A 10425-nucleotide genomic window follows, 5' to 3' on the forward strand; every position below is an offset into this window, starting at 1 on the left:
CAACAAAAACAAAAAAGCAAACCTTTAGGGAGAGTGATATGTTCACATGTATACCCTAACTCCCCAACTTCTGCTTGAAGAAGCCAATATTTGTCCCATCTTTGTAATTATCTTTATTTTGGATCCCAGTATCTGTATTTGCTTGCACAGGTCAGGTATCAAAATAGTAGACACACTCTGAAATCTCAGTATCACTAAATTCTACCTGGTTAATTAGGAAAACCAGTAGCATGAACAAAGAACTTTGCTGTTCTTACCACCACCACCCCTTTATAGAAAAGAGATTCTTTTCTCATACAATATATCCTGATTATAGTCTTCCCCTCCATCTACCTCTCTCCATTCCTTCCCTACTCCCTGGATCCAGTCCCTTTCTGTTTCTAATTAGAAAAGAACTGGCTTCTAAGAGATAACAAAACCTCAATACAGTAAGAAAAAACAAAAGGTTGGACAGGACAAATCAACAGAAGGAAAAGAGCCCAAGAAAAGGCAAAAAGAATCAGAGATCCTACTTATTTACACACTCAGGAACCCTATAAAACATTAAAAAAAAATAAATCCATAATATATATGCAGAAGACCTAGTGCAGACCTCTGCAGGCCCTGGGCTTGCTGCTTCAGTTTCTCTGAGTTCATATGAGCATTGCTCATGTTGATTCAGAGGGCCCTGTTCTCCTGGTGTCCTCCATCTCCTCTGGCTCTTACACTCTCTCTGCCTCCTCTTCTGCAGTGTTCCCTGAACTCTGAGGGTGGGATTTGATGGAGACATCTCATTTAGAGCTGAGTGTTTCAAGGTCTCTCACTCTCTGTAATGTCTGGCTGTGGGTCTCTGTGTTTGTTCCCATATATAGTAGAAAGAAGCTTCTGATGATGGGTGAACAAGCACACATCTATGAGTATAGTACAACATCATTGGAAGTCGTTTTATCACTTTTTTAAAGACCAGTAGAAGGGTCCAGTGGAAATTCCTAAACAACCCAGGCCATTGCCAAGACAATAAGTTGTTCTTCACAAACTGGCAGCAAGGCCCCATTCCTGGAGACAACACCCACACAACTCATTGAACATGGAGAGGTCTAGCTGGTGTCTACATAGAACCTCCAGCTCTGTGTTCTAGTATCTTTTGTATGGGAAGGTAGTCTTCAGGCTACCAAAGGAGAAATGTATACAGCAACCCAGCCCCAAACCTTTGATCTACAGTCTATTTTGGCTTTAAGATACAGTAGTGCAATCATGGCACAAAGTTTGTGGGAGTAACCAGTCAATGTCTGGTTTGACTGAAGAGCCACTTTATGAGATGGAACCCTTACCCTGTACTGCTTAGCTGACCAAGAAACAGAGACTAGATAGCTCAGGGGCCTAGGGTAAAACCTGACAATATGTTTTTCATTTGTTTAAGTACACTGAAATTTGAAGTTGGACTTGGGGACATAGCCATCTCCAGCCCATAAAGTGTGCTGATGACATAAGAAAGGCCGAATTCAGTCTCATCTTTTGCCATCTTTAGGTCTTTCAGGTCTATGGCTGGATCAATGCCCTTGTACGTATTAAAAGGGCATCACATCAACAAGAGGCCTTTTAGTATTATGATCGTTACCACAAAGGAGAGAGTTTGTATTGTCTTTTCACTACATATGTGAGTTACTGTCCATTAAAAAGGACTGGATCCAGGAAACATCCACTTAGCTGGAGTTACCAAGTTCCCCCTCTTCCATAGCCTGTCCTTTCTCTTCTGGCCCATACTTACCTTCCTCTTCCTTTCTATGATTCAGAACTCTCAACTGGTCAGAGGATAGTGCAGGACCGAGGAAATGCTCTAAAAGAGATCGTGGGCCTTTGAGGTATTTGGTGACCTTTTCTGGTGCTTACTCATAGATGACATACTCCTTTCTTTTACCATCTAAATGCCTTTCTTTTACCATCTAAATGCCTTTCTTTTACCATCTAAATGCCTTCCTTGGCTGGTTAGCTCAGCCCAAGGTATAGTCTTCAGCTGAATTTACAGGCCTATTAGAAAGTAATCCTACAGCAAAGTCAATATAGTCCTGGGTCCAGCAGCTTATGCTGTAGAGAATCTTCCCTATGTGGTCACTGTGTGTGTGTGTGTGTGTGTGTGTGTGTGTGTGTGTGTGTGTGTGTGTGTGTGTGTAAAAGAGAGGGGGAGGGAGAGAGGGAGAGAGAGAAAGAGAGAGAAAGAGAGAGAGAGAAAGAGAGAGAGAGAACTATGTGTGTGAACTGTGTGTATGCATTGGGTGTATGTTTTAATTTTAAATTTTTTGTTCTTGTAAGAGCAGGAGCCAAGGGAAATGGAGGGCCAGAGGGAGGGGAAAGTTAGCCGGCTGCCTGAACAGAACTCCTATAAGGCCTCTGGCCCTCTAGTTCCTAGTTTCTTAGCCCCTTGCTCAGTAAGTGCTTTCTTGGCCTTTTCTAGAGGTTGGAAAGGTTCCAGGGCTACATCAATAGGCAGCCAGGGAAAGATTTTAGCTATGATTTGTAATCTGTCTACCCAGAGGAAAGTGTAGGTGGAGCCAAGCAAGCACAAGAGCTGGGGCAAGCCCATGAGTAGAAAGCCAAGAGTAAGTGCCAGCATATGTCTCCTGGCTGGCACATTGCCTGTGCTTATCATAAGAAAAGGGAAGGCACCTTGGTTCCACTGCTTGGGGCCTCTGTGAGAAAGAAGAGGAAGACTCGGTGGTAGGCTCCCACTGGCAGGAGCTGCCATGCACAAATGCCTTATCACCATAACCTCTCCTGTGTTCTTGTGAGGAAAGGAACCACCTGGTCCAGCATGCCTGTAGCTCTCAGTATTGGTTACATTGTAGATCTTCACAAAAGATATTAGTGTCGATGGCCTCAATGCCTATGTCACTGGGCCTTGGCTAAGTCCCATTGCTTGGCCTGCATGCTGCTACCTATGTTGCTGTAGAGCTTCTAGAGTGTCTACTGGTCCTGTGGGCTATGCTGGCATGCAGGCTTCTTTCTGGGTGGTGCCTCTGACTCACAATGATAGATCTGATTTGGCCTGAGTCTGCTTAGCCTAACTGTCCTTGTTCGCTATCATGCCTAATGTCTGGCATTAGGCAGAAAGCAAATATCATTGCTGCCCAGGCCTTTTAGATACTGTTCCCTCTGGATGACGAATGGCAGTCACTCCTTTCTCTATGCATACCATGGATGTGCACCTCCATTATGCTTGCTGAGGTGAGAGCTATAGGGCAGTGCCTTTGGAGGTGTTGGGTTTCTTTATAACACTAAGTGTGTTAAGGACAATGCTGATGTTTTCTTCAATATTCCCAACACTAGGTCTTCATTTGTACCTCCTTGGCAGCTTAGGCCACACTGGGAATGCACAGAGCTTCAGGACAAATTTGAAAGTTGCCCTCCTGGTGCTTTCGCACACTATACTGTGGACTGTTTGAATTGAGAAAGAAGCATTCTGTACATTTTTTACTGGGAGAAGGGCAACAGTTCAATCTGGTGAGACCAAAACCAAGCATAGACAGGAGTCACCCCTGCTTGTCACTGACTGTGGAAAGTCTCCTAATCTCTGCTAGTTGTAAGGGCACCACTTGAACTCTGGGAGATAAGAGGACAGAAAGTAGTACAGGGATCTGGACAAGCAAGTAGTGGAATGCCCCCTTTCAATGACACATGTTCCTTTTGAAAAATCATTTAATGTGATCTCTGCATGCTTTTGTGGGTTTTGTCCTACTTTTGAAAGGCACACTAAAGTGTACCTTGTACCTTTTTCTATTTCTTTCACTCCAGATTTTTTTTGTGTACATTGATACTTTTTCTACTTGAATAAATTACTTTGTCTGATTTGTCCATATTGCCTGTGTACATTGGCATTTATTTGGTATGCACAAAACTTTTTCACTAGTGTATCGGCCACAATATGTCACTTAACCCTTTTTTTTTTTTTTTTTTTTTTTTTTTTTTTTTTTTACTTTGCTTGTTTTCTGTGTTGTTTCTCTGGGCATTATTGTTTTGCAAGTGTTATAGACTTTTTGAAAAACAAAATAAAATATTTAAATATTAGTGCATAAAATAGCACATCATAGGTTAAGAAGAGAGCTCGTTGAAGGAAAACATGGATAGCTTGTATGAATCCTTGGGTTGGCTTCATAGTGCCACAAAGCCTCCTAAAACATAAATACAAGACCCAGTGTGTTATATTGCAAAATGATCTATTTGGGAAGAAAATTTAAATCTGTTTAGCAGATTAGTATAACTTACTGAGGCTTCCTATGGGATTTTAAGTCTAATTTCTTTTAAATAGCATCTTGCCGTGGAACCCAGGCATACCTGGAACTCACTACAGTATCCAGGTTGATTTCAGACTCCTGATCCTCCTACATTTAACTCCCAAGTGCTAGGATTCCAGTCATGTGTCACCACACCCTGCTTATAATTCATTTTTGAACGTGAAATACTAGATTTTTAAAGAGCTAAAGGTAAATTATTTTTAAATTGTTTATATAACCTCATAATTGTACTGATACATAATTATCGAATATGTCTATTTCATGCTTTATAAATTTAAAGTATAAGCTAATAGTTCTGTCTGAGGTCTGTCTAAAACATGTAGACAATGAATTATCATACCTGTTTTAAGAGAACACAGTTGGCCCTCTATTAAAAGCTCTGAGTCAGTAGATTCAGTTAGCCCCAATCCCAGATCCACAATGTTCCTTTGTTGCTGTGGTTGTTCTATACTATATTAGTAAATCTGTGATCAGTTTGCTTGTAGACTTTTCTTTTATATGACAACTTAAACAATATAACAACTATTTACATATCATTCATATTGTTTTAGGCATTATAAGTAATCTGTGATATTTATATATGAGAATGTAAGTATGCACATCATTTATATGGAAATGCAATGGCATTTTATATAAGGGAATTAAGTCTCAATAGAGTTTGGGATCCATTTCCTGGCAGATACTTAGGGAGATAACTTGAAATTTGGTTTTCATCATGATCCAATAGGCTGAGAATATATTTGGATATTTTTGAAAAGAATTGGAAAGACACTCAATACCCTTTATTTGGAGAATTACTGATTACATTGTAGAATCTTGTGGTATACTATTATACACATATCCAAAAGATCAGATGAAATCTACATGTACTACATATGAGATACTAAGTAATGAAAATATTGCATAATAATGTGATATGTAAACTCAGTTTTAATAGCAAATGGAAAAGCTTACACATTTGTCAATATGTCTGTTTATGATAGTTACCAAAATGTGAAGCATGGACTCTAGACTACATCTGTCAATCTACAGAGACTGGGAATGGGGCTTATTGGAAAAAAATTACTAAACTTTCTTTCTTTTGTTTTTTGGGTTTTTTTGTTTGTTTGTTTGTTTAGACAAAGGGTCTCATTTAGCCCAAGTTGGCTTTGAACTCCTAGTCATCCTGTCTCTCTACTTTCCAAGTGATGAGATTACACCATCACACCCAGCTTCCAATATTGTCTTTATATATTTTATATTTTATATTTTATTACTATACCTATGTTAAAATAATTTTATAAGACTTTCAAACTTGTATATAAAGAAAGAAATCATAAACAGACCTGGAGAGAGTTTATATGCACTCTGGTTACACTAATACACATACAAATATGTATAATTGCTAATTCATTAACTACTTCTAATAACATAGCCAACAGTCTTGTCTTTTAGTACAAAAACATGGCTTAAACAAGTGGTCAAAGAATAAGCAGGTCATAGAAGACAGATTGTATGTTGTCAGCCACAAACAATGATTGTGCATTCTTTACTGGAAGTTAAACAGTGATTAAATCTGTTGAGATCAAACTAAACATAGAAAGAGGAGCAACTCATTTCTGTCATAAATCAACTACTGTGGAACTTTTCCTAATCTGTACTAACCATATCATACTCAGTAACATTCAGCAATGGAATAATTATTTAAAACAATATTGTATGTAAAGTAATATTTTGAGACCAATTAAATATTGAGGTATGTCCATTTTTATAAAGAAAGCTCATTGAGTGGGGCATGGTGGTTCACACCCATGATCCCAGCACTTGGGAAATAGAGACAGGAGGGAAATCCAAAGTTTGGAAATTCATTCTTAGTTCATTCTGTTTGTAGTAGTAAAAATTCTTGGGAGATGGCTCAGTGGGTAAAGTACTTGCTTCATGAGTGTGACACCCCGAGTTCAAATCCCCATAAACCAGGTAAAACTGGGTGTGGAACCATACATCTGTAGTCCCAGCAGTCCTTCGGCAAGATGGGAGGTGAAGCAGGAGAATCTTTGGAAGCTTGTGGGCCAGCTAGCCTGGCATCTTCTCCTGTGAACAACAAAAGATCCTGTGTCAGACAAGGTTGAAGGTGAGAACCATCAGTAAGAGATTATCTTCTGACACCCACATTCATGCTATGAAGCATGTACATTTACACGCATGCACGTGCATATACATATGTATATACATGTGCACACACATATACCCAAAATACACACAAAAGGATTTGAAGCATTTTAACAGTAACAACATATTTTCATGTATGTATTCAGACCTGTGTTTCATTCGTGGAGTTTGTGAAAGTGGTCCTACATATGAATAAATTGACTTAATTGTTTTTCATAAGTAAAAGTTGCAATACATTTAATGCCATTCAGCAGAGGAATAATTTAATAGATAATATTGTTATATAGTATAGCATTATGAGACAACTGAAATAGTGAGGTGAGCTGATTTTTATAAAGAAATCTCATTAAGGGTGCTGGGCATGGTAGTACACATCCATAATAATCTCTGCACTTGGGAAACAGAGAGGAAGGCACTTATGAATTTGAGTCTAACCATGATACAGTGGTTGCATGGTACAGTGATAGTGAGATGCCATCACAGAAAGAGAAAAACATCTAGAACTTAAAAATTAGTAAAGAAGTATATAAATGGATGATCTCATGTATAGCTTAAGCTTCAAATGTAAAATGTTTTTATTGTAACCACTATGTATATGTATGTATATTTAAAGGCTTACACAATAGCAAAGAAATAATTGATACTGGTGTTTTCATCAGGAGATGGAGGGGAGACTAAAGAATGGTAAAAGCATGGTGACAAGAAGATTGTTAGCTGTGTTGTTTCAATGTAAATTTTATAAAGAATGTAAGAGTTAATCAAGGGCAATGAAGCAATGCTGGGCCCAGCTGATCGATGATGGATATACAGAAAAGCAAGAGCCACTGAAGTCTGCATCCCAGCCATCTTCTGGGAGAATATTGTGTTTAGGGTAGCAGAAACTTCTGATCTAGTTGATGCAAAAGACTTTTACTTGCATCCAAATGCATTAGGTACTAAGCACTTTTAGATTATCAGTGTCCTATGATCTGTTTCTCCCATGACCTCCTTAGAAGGGAATTTCTACGTATTGTCTTCTGAACACATGTATTTGGACTGTATACTTGCATTTCTCATTGTAAATGAATATCCTTCTCTTTTTATATCTTTCAGTATTTTGATGTAATGACTGTGATTTCACCTTCAGAATTTGGATGACTCTAGGACATGGGCAAGATCAGGTTGTAGACTTCTAGGACTGAAGGCCATGCGTGGATCATGGTAAACTCACCAAAGCAAGTAATGCCCTTGAGATGATCCTGCAGAAGCTTGTCATTGCTTTCTTTTGTTGACACCAAGTCTTTGCTGTATTACATTAAAGTTGCATAAATCCATTAGTGTCCAAATAAATTTTGTCTTATGGCAGTGTTAGAGCTATATGATTATTATCTACTACATTTTGCAGTTTGAAATGTGAATCTTCCATAACAATCCTAAATATAAAATATTACTAAAATTTGTCCCCAAATCTGACCTTCCTACAGATGGCCATCTAATCACCAGTGTAGTGTTACTATGGCAAGAGTGGCATGGGTAGTTAAAATACTCAAAAGAGTTAGGTTTCCAGTAAGCTGGACCTTACATGTTTAGGCCATGTATAGCCTTATATTAATCCTCATGCTGTATGCCACATCTTAACTATTCTCTTGATCAAGATGGTTTACATGCCTGTTTTTCTAATTGCTACTTCCAGAATGGCCAGAATTAAACAATGAATATCCTAATTATAAACATTTATAAGTATTATGTGACAAAACACATATAGTATAGGAAAACTTTTGTTGAGAGCATTCTTAAATCTCACAGAGTGAACAAATTGTGTATTAATTATTCATGAATTGGGGGTTTAAGTGTTAAGGATGTAGCTGAATGGTAAATCCATTGCCTAACACATGCAAGTCCCTAGATGTAATCCTCCAAACTGCCAGGATTAGTATTTGGGAGGAGTGATTAGAGATGCACAGGAAAATTGTGTATGCACTGTAACAACTGTCAGTCAGAAGTATAAGAAGGAGAATTCTATATTCTGAATATTAATAAAGGAAATACATTGTTCTGAATACATAGTAGATCTGAAAGCAACATATAAACATGCCTATAGAGTCTATGAAACAGTCATATAATTTGTTCAGATAAGTAGTTAACGCCGACATATATTTTTGAAAAAGTGTGAAAGGTGACTGCTTGATTCAGAACACTGAAATTAGTCCCTGACCTCAGAAACAAGAAATCTAAAAAACAAAATCCCAAATATATGGTTATAATTACTTCTATTCCAGAGTTATGCCAAGCACAGTTAATACATCCTGAGCAAATACATTAAAGACACTGCCTTTCATAGCACTTTGGAGCTTTGAAACTATTGAAGCAGCACAAACATAACAAACAGAAGTCATGGACTTCAGAACAAATGATAACTGGTGGTAGAAATGTTATAGGTCTAACAGCTCAATATTCTACAGATGATGTCAGTCTCTAAAATATCCAGTGTAACCTGTCTCCGAGAATGAGTTGCCTTCTGAAGTTCCACGGTGATCTGAAAATCATAAGAAAACAATGGAACTAGAACAGCCAACACATTTGCAGAATATTTTCTTTTTCCAGATTTGAAAAGTACTATAGAAGTACAATGAGCAAAATGGTGTGGGATACACATATTGATTAATGAGATATTAATCAGCAGCCTAGAAATAAACTCATATTTAAAAACAGCTTCTGAAAAGGTGCCAAGCATGAGTAAAGAATGGTGTTTTGAACAAATGGTGCTGTGACTAGTGGGAATTCTTGTGCAAAAGGATGAAGCTAAATCCCCACTTTACATAACATCCAAAACCTAACGTAAAATATATCAAAGGCATAAATTCAATGGTTATATATAAAATTCTTGGAAAGAAATGGGAGTAAGTACTTGTGAGTGTGAATTAGCTATTTTAGAACAAGTGACAATAGAAAAATGTGGGTAATTTTTATATAGTACAGCTCCATATGTTATTTTAGCCCTAAAAAAATTACAGTGTGATTTCAAAGAACACCCTCAGGGAGGAAAGTAGTGGGCTGGAGACTTCTAGTATTTCCAACATCTCTGCTATATTAAAGCAAGGAGTGTGTCTTCAGGGAGAGTGGGTGGCGTGGAAAAGTCCTGGGGTGCAACAGTAGAGGCCTTGTGAAATCTAGAAATAATGGATGCTAGGTTTGTAAAAAAAACAACCCTAAGGGCTGGATGTGGTCATTCATGCTTTAAATTACTGCACTCTGAAGGCAGAGAAGTGGATTTCTGCAATTTGTAGGACAGCCAGGACTACATATATAAAGAGAGACCTTGTCTCAAAAAAGGGGCAGGGGGTGTGCGGAGAAAACCCCCTGCATTGGCATTTGATAGCACCCTAGGCAAGAAGGCAAAATGCCCTTCAGTAGGGTTGTAAACAAATGAGGCCCAGGGAACTCCACAGTCCTGGCATTCTGCAAAAATAGAAAGAAATGGGATACTTGGGACCTATAACAAAATCAAACACTGAAGGAGTTTGCTGGACATAACAGCTTGCTCACTGGTCCAGTGGCAGAGAATCACAAAGAAGGGTATTACCATCAAACCTAGGGGTCAGAGGAGCTTTCAATTATGAGCCTTCAAGTCCCAACAACTCTTCAGTGGCCGAGACTAAGCTGAGTCACTTGGGAGTTAGATGCAGGTTCACATATGCAAGGGCAAAAGCTGTCATTTCTTCCATTTTGGAACATCTGAGAGAAGCTCTTGGAAGAGGAACAAGCTCTACTGTGTGGATGTGGGGTAGGTGCTAAGGTGCAAGACAACTGTGGTGTGGGAAGGGATCCCTCAGACTGCTTGCCTCATATGCTGTGTCCCCTGCCCCAGTACAGATTGCTTTGGTTTGTTGGCTTCTGTATCTGTAGTCTCTCATCTTTGGGAGACTTTTGTGGAAACAGCTAGTACTTGGGAATTTACATTGCCTGGAGCACGCTGACAGTGATTCTCTACAAGGCTCCATAGGCTCAGCCTGCACAAGTGGCTCAAGGG

General features: G+C 38.7%; 1 long non-coding RNA gene across 1 annotated transcript in view; it reads left to right on the forward strand.

The window, feature by feature from the left end:
- The window catches only part of LOC116090025, a 15679-nt gene extending 7950 nt beyond the window's left edge, over positions 1-7729 (forward strand). The window contains exon 3 of the long non-coding RNA XR_004118526.1: positions 7509-7729. This is a non-coding gene — a long non-coding RNA (uncharacterized LOC116090025). The remainder of the gene's footprint in view (positions 1-7508) is intronic.
- The last annotated feature ends 2696 nt before the right edge of the window (positions 7730-10425 follow it).

This window comes from Mastomys coucha, chromosome X (genome assembly GCF_008632895.1).
Source record: "Mastomys coucha isolate ucsf_1 chromosome X, UCSF_Mcou_1, whole genome shotgun sequence".
Taxonomy (NCBI): Eukaryota; Metazoa; Chordata; class Mammalia; order Rodentia; family Muridae; genus Mastomys; species Mastomys coucha.